At 36.4% G+C, this 10,340-nt stretch overlaps 1 pseudogene; it reads left to right on the top strand.

Moving 5' to 3' along the window:
- Positions 1-1,396: 1,396 nt before the first annotated feature.
- LOC107849092 lies at positions 1,397-10,018 on the top strand (annotated as a pseudogene).
- Positions 10,019-10,340: the final 322 nt, after the last annotated feature.

The following is a 10,340-nucleotide window of genomic DNA, read 5'->3' as shown; positions in this document are numbered from 1 at the left end:
AACTCTCATCTTTAAATAAATCATGTTCGTCGATTGTCGGTTGTGGTGGTGGGATTATCGGAGACCTCGGGATGACATTTATCCTCAATAATGGCCTAGAGCCATCGACAACGATATCCAACATGTATAATGACACATGCCGATCATTATTTATGAACGTGGGATGTATTTTACCCCGCCCATTTATTACATAGCTAATCACAACGTTCTTTGGCTCGTATTCTAATTCTCCGCTCTCAATTATGTTCGAACCATGTCGTCGTACGATTCATTGCGGTGCAGTGGGATGTGTATTGTCACCTTGCTAGATGATTTCCACTTCCAATAGTTGGGACCCTCCTCCCACGCACCCATATAATTATCACCCACGATAACTACCTCAGCTACTGCCATAATAGACCATACAAATCGATAATAAATTAAGGTATCGATCTATAGCTGGTCGATGACTGGTCGATCACCGGTATGAAAACATCCGTACAAAGATGCAAATTGACTGATTTTGGATATAATCGATGCCCTTCTAGCTCTGGGATGGACAAATGTATATGTAGGACTTCTAAACTACTGAAATATATCTAATAACGAGGTATTGAGTGGATTTTGAAAGCTTTTCGAGCTAGTAGAAATAGTGAAAAAAAATTTACATTTTTTTCAAAAAGAATGGAACAACAATGGTGGCAATGATTAAGAATGGAGTTTTTCAGTTGTGATGGGCCACTTTACATTGGAAAAGTAGCCAGAATTGGTAATTATTGGTGAAAAAGGGAGCTCCTATTGGTGGCTTCTTGGACAATTTTTAAAATTAAAATAGGAAATATGAAAAAAAGGTAGAAATATAAAAAAGGAGGGAAATATTAGATATTAAATGGATGAGATTGGGGACTAAAGCGTAAAGTTTAAAACTTGTGTGGCAGGTTTGTATGTAAGAAGTGATGATGTCATTTTAGTGTCTAAACACCTAATTTTCCAAGACTTGTGCCTAAATGCCAAAATAAGTTTTGAAATTGTCTATTTTGCAAACTATCCCTGTGTGGGGTATGGTGGGAATGGGGCAGGGATGGGAGTGGAGCCGCGGAGCTTGTGTATTGTTGGGTAGCAAAGAGACAATTAATATGGAATGTCACATGTAAAACTTGTTTTCTCTACTTTTATTGGGAAGCCATTTTCATCATTTGTTTGGAACTTGTTTACCGGAGAAGAATGTTCTCCAAAAATTTTAACCAACCAAGCATGGAATATAGGAAAACATTGTCCGCAAAATACTTTCCTCCATACCAAACACACCCAAATAGTATGCTGATTTTTCTATGGTGCCAGCATTATAAGATTCATACCTCTAGAACCTTTCCGTTAGAGCTCTTTTAGAAGCTAAAAAAGTTAGTAATCAGTAGGCATGGCTTTGATATGGGAAACAATAGTTGTTGTTTTTATTGTGTATGCCTTGTATGAGCTGCTAAATAATATCCAGAAGAAGAAAAGGTATCCTCCAGGTCCAAAAGGGCTTCCCATTTTAGGATATCTTCACTTGATAGGTAAAAATCCACACAAAGATTTCCTAAAACTAGCAAAAAAACATGGTCCCCTTATGTATGTGCGAATATGACTAGTACCTACAGTCGTTGTCTCGTCAGCAGACGCAGCGGAGAAGGTCCTCAAGACATATGATCATATTTTTGCTAGTAGGCCACATCACGAGGCAGCTCAGTATTTGGCATATGGCCAGAAGAATCTGATATCTGCAAAGCATGGACCATATTGGCGCAACATGCGCAAATAATTGTGCACTCAGCACCTTTTGAATAACCAAAAGATCAATTTATTTCAACCCATGAGAAGACAACAAGTTGAGTTTATGATGAAATCACTTAAAAATGAAGCTCAAGATGGCCTTGTTGTTGATCTTAGCACAAAGATTTTGTCTTTGAATGCTAACATGACTTGCTTAATGGTGTTTGGAAAGAAGTACATGGACCAAGATTTGGACGGGGGGATTCAAAGCTCTAGTTACAAGGTTGAGCATTTAGCAGCAACACCAAACCTTGGAGATTTTTTCCCATTCCTTGGTGTAATTGATCTCGAGGGACTCACTCGCTGCCTCAAGGATCTTTCAAAGGAGTTTGATGAGTTTCATGAGAAGATTATCGATGAACATGTCCAATCTCATGAACAGAAGCAATCCAAAGTCTCGATGAACATGTCCAATCTCATGAACAGAAGCAATCCAAAGACTTTGTTTTCACCACGTTGGACATTATGCAATTAGGAAAGACAGAATTTTAGTTCGACCATAGCCATATAAAAGCTATCCTCTTCGTATGTTATTTCATCCCATTAATATACTTGTATTATTATAATATGCTCAGCATGCGATTATATTTATTTGTACTAATTTCCCCAGTTTCCTTCTGTATAACAGGACATGTTTGTTGCAGGAATAGACACTTCTGCAACAGCTATAGATTGGATACTAACAGAGCTTCTTCGGCACCCTCATGTGATGAAGAAACTCCAAAAAGAGTTGGAAGAAGTGGTAGGCCTTGAAAGAATGGTAAAGGAATCAGAGTTGGAGAAGTTAAAGTACTTAGATATTGTCGTAAGGATGGCTTGAGGATGCATTCCGTAGTGCCACTAGTGCCTCATGAGGCCATTGAAAATTGTACAGTCGATAACTTCCACATGCAAAAGGGATCCCGGATCATGATTAACTATTATGCTGTTCAGAGGGATCCAAATATATGGCCTGAGCCTGACAAATTTTTTCCCGAAAGGTTTACTGGGAGCAGTATAGACATTCATGGACATGACTACCAACTTTTACCATTTGGCTCTGGCAGAAGAAGCTGCCCTGGAATGCAGTTAGTGTTATTTTCCACAATATGGGTACGTAGAATCTGTATAACAAAACAACACCTTCAACTTGAGTTCAAGTATGAACAAGAACACAATGAAGTATTAAATACCCTCAACACAAGATCAAAAAGACCTTTCCAAGAGGTGTATTTATTTTTCAGAAAATAAAGATGAAACAGAAATGATTAAGGTCAAGTCGTCCGAATTCACGGACTTTCTTTAAGGAATAATTCCACTCACTGTACCAGAGGTTATGGAATCTTTCTCCCAGGATAAAATAGCCTTTAATCCGACTAAAGCGGTACCTTAAATAGGCGGATTCTTCGAACACACTCACGGTTTGAATGATCACACTTAGAGTATTTTCAAGACAAGAAGAATATTTTGTAATCTGAAAATTTCTATGTTTTTTTATCTCTAACCTGTGGATGAAAACCAGGTTATTTATGGCCAAATGATGCCTCTTTAGAAAGGAGGCAATGGTTCACTCCAAAGGTTGCACCTTTACTGTAAATTCATGTCTGTTCATCAAAGATTCCATCCTTTCATGAACAGTCATATTTTTTCATGAATCAGTGTGTCTTTTGCTAAATGGTTGCGTCTGTTTATTCAACCAGTGTATTAGTTCAATTAAATAACAGAAATCAGTGCACCAATTCTGAAGCAATGCAACATTTCCGAAGTAGTGCAACTGTTCAGTGCAATTGTTCTGCGTCACTGTTCACGTAAAACAGTAGCATTGCGTCACTAATACTGCATTTAAATGGAGGATTAAAACTCAAAAATATTTCCTGCATTTTTTATCATTGTTCAGATTTTGTCAAATAAAATTTGCCCAAAAAGAAAGATCTCATCAATCGATCATTTGACAAATCAAAATCAAAATTCGAAGCCGAGCCGAGCGAGGGACGACGACGGCGTGAGGCATCTCTATTTCCTTGCCTCACTTACCATGTGGAGTAAGTGTTTCTCATTATAAACACTCTCAAGTTCTCTTCTTATACCAATGTAGGAGAAAAAGAACTTGCCAAAATTGAGTACACTTTCCATTTTTGGTGTTAACTCAATTTTTCTCTTCCACTTGATTTCTCCATTTTCCATTCAACACACTTTCATTACTATGAACCCAACAATCCCCCACATGAATGTGGAATGGCTATTTTTCATAAAAATTTTACGGACAAGTATGTGATCATCAAGCAAAGACTGATTGCATCTGGATAAATGGGTTTCCCTTTGAACTTTCCGTAGTGAACATCATCGGATGCACTCGGTCAATCGGTAGATTTGATATCTCTGAACCATCTAGATTTAATGTACACCTAGACAACACATGTCACACAAACAGCCTTTTACCATTTTATGGTTCTTACGAATTTATTCTTTTCAGCCATAAACATGTCCCAATTTTCGTGAGATCTTAGAGAATAGGCCTTTACTAGCATTCTCTTTGAAGCGGCTTCTACTTCGCCCACACATAGGTGATTTCTAAACGTTCAATCCTATAGATTAAACTATTTGGTCAAATCTGTCAAATTTAGATAATCATTAAAAGACTTTTCTTCTTAAGTCTTATCCTTGTTTACTAACCATTGTCTATATCATGAGAATGAGTTGGGTAATTGACAATGTTAAACCTGTCAGACACAACTTTGTTAGATCTCCTTGAACCTAGCTCTTGGGATCTCCGATCTGCTAGGTAGAGTTACCGCTATACTAACTTGTCCTAGGCCTTAAACCTATTCTCTTGGATGTCTTTTCTACTCCTTCTCTAGATAGTCCTTGTGTAAGTGGATCCGACACATTATCCTTTGACTTTACATAGTCTACAGTGATAATTCCAGTTGAGAGAAGTTCTCTAACGGTATTATGTCTTCGTCTTATATGAAGAGATTTACCGTTATACATCATGCTCCCTGCCCTACTTATTGCCGCTTGGCTATCACAGTGTATACATACTGGTGTCACTGGCTTGGGCCAATACGGAGTATCTTCCAAGAAATTCTGGAGCCATTCTGCTTCTTCACCGACTTTATCTAATGCAATAAATTATGATTCCATTGTAGAGCGAACGATACAAGTCTGTTTGGATGATTTCCAAGAAACTACTCCTCCACCGATAGTAAAAACATATCCATTTGTGGATTTTACTTCATTTGATTCGGTGATCCAATTTGCATCACTATATACTTCAAGTACCGCAGGATATTTATTATAATGCAAAGCATAGTTTTGAGTGTATTTAAGATACCCCAAAACTCTTTTCATTGCCATCCAGTGAGTTTTTTTGGGATTACTCGCGTACCGACTCAATTTACTAATAGCGCATGCTATGTCTATCGTGTACAGTTCATTATATAAATTAAACATCCCAATACTTTTGTGTACTCCAATTGCGTGTCACTTTCACCTTTATTTTTCAAAGTGCAAAGCTCGCATCCAATGGAGTCTTGGCAATACCAAATTCCATAAACTTATTAAGTACCTTTTCGATATAATGAGACTGTGACAATGCCAACTCTTGTGGAGTTCGATTGATTCTTATACCTAAGATCATATCTTCAACTCCAAGGTCCTTTATATCAAACTTGCTATCGAGCATTCGTTTTGTTGTATTTATGTCAGAAATGTCTCTACTGATAATCAACATATCATCCACATATAAACATATAATGACTTGGTGATTTGGAGTGTCTTTAATATAAACACATTTATCACATTCATTTATTTTGAATGTGTTTGCCAACATGGTTTGGTCAAACTTTGCATGCCATTGTTTAGGTGCTTACTTTAGTCCATACAACGACTTAATAAGTCTACACACCTTGTTTTTCTTTCCTAGAACCACAAAACCCTCAGGTTGTTCCATGTATATTTCTTCCTCCAAATCTCCATTTAGGAATGCGGTTTTCACATCCATTTGATGGATTTGAAGATCATATACCGCCGCCAAGGAAATTAACATTCGAATCAATGTTATCCTTATTACTTCAGAATATGTATCAAAGTAATCAAGGCCTTCCTTCTGTTTGAAGCCTTTTACTATAAGTCTTGCCTTGTATTTGTCAGTAGTACCATCCGCCTTCATTTTTATTTTGAAGATCCATTTAGAACCTAAAGGTTTATTTCTGGGAGGAAGGTCAACCAATTCCTATGTATGGTTGCTTAAGATTGAATCAATCTCACTATTGACTGCCTCTTTCCAAAAGGATGAGTCTGACAACGACATTGCTTCTTTAAATGTTTGAGGTTCATTTTCTAAGAGAAATGTTGCAAAATTCAACCCAAACAAAGTTGACGTTCTTCATTATGTACATTCTCACTTGGTTCATCTCAAGGTCGTTTAGATCCTTCACTAGACTGTTCATGTATAATTTTATACGGGTAAATGTTTTCAAAGAATTCAGCATTATCTGATTCAATTATCATATTTTTATTTATATCTGGATGTTTGGATTTATGAATCAAAAATAGACATGCTTTACTGCTTTTAACATATCCTATGAACACGCAGTCCACCATTTTAGGCACTATCTTAACCCTTTTAGTTATAGGAACTTGAACCTTTGCTAGACACCGCCATACTTTGAAGTATTCCAAGTTAGGTTTCCTTCCTTTCCATTTTTCGTAAGGAATTGATTGTGTCTTACTATGGAGAACTCTGTTGAGAATACAATTGGCCGTAAGGATAGCCTCCCCCCATAAGTTTTACGGTAAACCAGAACTTATAAGTAAGGCATTCATCATTTCCTTCAAAGTTCGATTTTTCCTTTCCACAATTCCATTAGATTGGGGTGAATACGGGGCCGTAGTTTGATGGATTATTTCATTCTCTACACATATTTGTGCAAAGGGAGATTCATATTCTCTGCCCCTATCACTTCTTATCATTTTGATCTTTTTGTCTAACTAATTTTCAACTTCTGTTTTATATTGTCTAAACGCATCTATTGATTCATCCTTACTATTTAGCAAGTAGACATAACAATATCTAGTTCAATCGTCAATAAAAGTTATGAAATAGTTTTTCCCACCACAAGAAAGTGTTGACTTCATATAACAAATGTCAGTGTGTATTAAGTCTAAGGGATTGGAATTTCTTTCAACGGACTTATAAGGATGCTTTGCATTCTTCGATTCCACACACGTTTGACACTTTGATTTATTGCACTCAAAGTTGGCAAAACTTCTAAGTTAATCAGTTTTCATAATATTTTGTAATTAACATGTCCCAAACATTCATGCCATAAATCATAAGACTCAAGCAAATAAGACGAATTCAAACTTTTATTCATTTCAACAGTCATTACATTTATCTTATAAAGGCCCTCCGTGAGATAGCCTTTTCCTACATATATTTCTCCTTCACTAACTACAATTTTTCTAAAAACTGTTACACATTTGAATTCATTCTTATTTAGGAGTGAAATAGAAATTAAGTTCATACGTAACTCCGGAACATATAGCATATTGTTCAGTGTCAAGACCTTGCTGGAAGTCATCTTTAGGCATATTTTTCCTGTTCCCTCCACCTTAGCAGTAGCGGAGTTGGCCATGTAAAGCATTTCTTCTGCTTGAGCCAGAATAAATGATGAGAACAACTCTTTGTTTGCATAGACATGACGTGTGGCACTAGAATCCATCCACCATTCGCGTGGATTCCCCACCAAGTTGCATTCCGTGAACATAGCACACAAATCATCATATTATTTGTTGGACTCAATCATGTTTGCTTGGGCCTTTTTCTTGCCTTTCTCTGGGGCTTGACAATCTGTAGAATTGTGGCCAATTTTGCCACAATTGAAGCATTTTCCCTTAAACTTTTTCTTGGGTTGATTGCTTCCATGTTCAACTTTCTTTCTTTTCTTCGAGTTGTTTTGACCATCTTCTACAATATGTGCTTCATTCATTATAGAATTTCCCTTTGACCTTCTTTTGGCAGCATTATTGTCCTCTTTGATACCGAGTCGGACGATAAAATTTTCAACGGTTATCTCCTTGCGTTTATGCTTTAAGTAGTTTTTGAAGTCTTTCCACAAAGGTGGTAGCTTCTCACTATCGCTGCTACTTCGAAAGAATCATTTACAATTAAATCTTCTGCTAGAAGATCATGTATGATGACTTGCAACTCTTGTACTTTAGAGACAACAGATATGCTATCAATCATTTTGAAGTCTCGGAACCGTGCAACAAGGAATTTTTTAATTTCCGCATCTTCCATTTTATATTTCCGTTCAAGTGCCCCCCATAGTTCTTTTGATGTCTTAGTTCCACTATAGACATTATAGAGGTCGTCTTGGAGACCACTCAGAATATAGTTCCTCCAAAGAAAGTCTAAATATTTCCAAGCTTCTACAATAATGAAACGGTCCTTGTCCGAGGTTCCCTCAGGAACCTCGGGAGCGTCTTCGCTAGTGAACCATTCTAGACATAAAGTGGTGAGGTAAAAGAACATCTTTTGTTGTCACCTCTTGAAGTCAATGCCAGAAAATTTTCTGGGCTTCTCCGCCGGTGCCATCGTTGGCAGAGCATTTGTACAACTTGATGTGGCAATATTATTTTCCTCCATATACATTGTCGCATCCATCATTTGACTTTCACTTGTCATTTTTCCTGTCACCACAAGATAGAAAACTTAGTATTTTTCAGAATACTATTTATAAAGTTAAATAAATTGAAACTGTTCTTCTTGTTTCTAGTTAACGATGAAGCTTTTATTACTTCGAATCATCAACCGAGTGAACCTTAACTTGTGATGAACATTTTATGTCTTCTAATCACCAGTTAAATTTAAGCGGAGTAGAAAGCCCAAGCTTTAATCTCCAAAAACAAGCAATATAGATTCTGTTAATGTTATTCCTTAAGCTTGTTATTTTCAACAATATGGGTACGTAGAATCTGTATAATAGAATAACAACTTCAACTCAAGTTCAAGTATGAACAAGAACACAATGAAGTATTAAATACCCTCAACACAAAATCAAAAAGACCTTTCCAAGAGGTGTATTTATTTTTCAGAAAATAAAGCTGAAACAGAAATGATTAAGGCCAAGTCATCTGAATTCACAGACTTTCCTTAAGGAATAATTCCCCTCACTGTACCCGAGGTTATGGAATCTTCCTCCCAGGATAAAATGGCCTTCAATCCGACTATAGCGGTACCTCAAATAGGTGGATTCTTCGAACACACTCACGGTTTGAATGATCACACTTAGAGTAGTTTTAAGACAAGAAGAATGTTTTGTAATTTAAAAATTTCTATGTTTTTTTATCTCTAACCTTTGGATGAAAACCAGGTTATTTATGGCCAAATGATGCCTCTTTAGAAAGGAGTCAATGGTTCACTCCAAAGGTTGCACCTTTACTGTAAATTCATGTCTGTTCATCAAAGATTCCATCCTTTTATGAACAATCATATCTTTCCATGAATCAGTATGTCTTTTGCTGAATGGTTGCATCTGTTTATTCAACCAGTGCATTAGTTCAATTAAATAACAGAAACCAGTGCACAAGTTCTGAAGCAATGCAATATTTCCGAAGCAGTGCAACTGTTCTGCGTCACTGTTCATGTAAAACTGTAGCATCGCGTCACTGTTACTGCATGTAAATAGAGGATTAAAACTCAAAAATATTTCCTGCATTTTTCATCATTGTTAAGATTTTGTCAAATAAAATTTTTCTAAAAAGAAAGATCTCACCGATCGATCATTTGACAAATCCAAATCCAAATCCAAATCCAAATCCGAATCTGAGCCGAGCGAGCGACGATGACGGCAAAAGGTATCTATATTTCCTTGCCTCGCTTACCATATGGAGTAAGTGTTTCTCATTATAAATACTCTCAAGTTCTCTTCTTCCACCAATGTGGGAGAAAGGGTAAACTTGCCAAAATTGAGTACACTTTCCATTTTTGGTGTTAACTGAATTTTTCTCTTCCACTTGATTTCTCCATTTTCCATTCAACACACTTTCATTACTATGAACCCAACAGTTAGCACTTATCTTTGTCCGCTTTTTGGTGGGACAACTGCTGCATTGCTTTGATTGGGAACTTCCAAATGGTATGCAGCCTTGTGATTTGGACGTTGATGAGCACTTTGGTTTCGCAACAAGCAGATAAAATCATTTAATGGCTATTCCTACTTATAGACTAAATGATGATTAACTCAAATTGCACAATATGATGCAATAATCAAATAAAGAAAGATCTGTTCATAAAAAAAGTACTATATAAAGATGAAAGATTATATTGGAAATAATTTGCCTTCAAATATAGACATGTGCAATGAAAACCGTTTACTTTCGGATATTTTTTTTTTATGCTAATATGATTTATTGGTTATGAAGTCTCTCAGAGTACTGACAAGGCGGTACCATGTAATACATGTTTACTGAAGCATAATACATAAATATACTCTTTATGATGTCCGATTTTGTATTCATAAGTACGCACATAAACTTCCATAAAAAAAAATCAGTTTCCATTC

Source organism: Capsicum annuum, chromosome 12 (assembly GCF_002878395.1).
Source record: "Capsicum annuum cultivar UCD-10X-F1 chromosome 12, UCD10Xv1.1, whole genome shotgun sequence".
Classification (NCBI taxonomy): domain Eukaryota; kingdom Viridiplantae; phylum Streptophyta; class Magnoliopsida; order Solanales; family Solanaceae; genus Capsicum; species Capsicum annuum.
The sequence above is the reverse complement of the archived record's forward strand: the minus strand, read 5'-3'. Positions and strand labels throughout refer to the sequence as shown.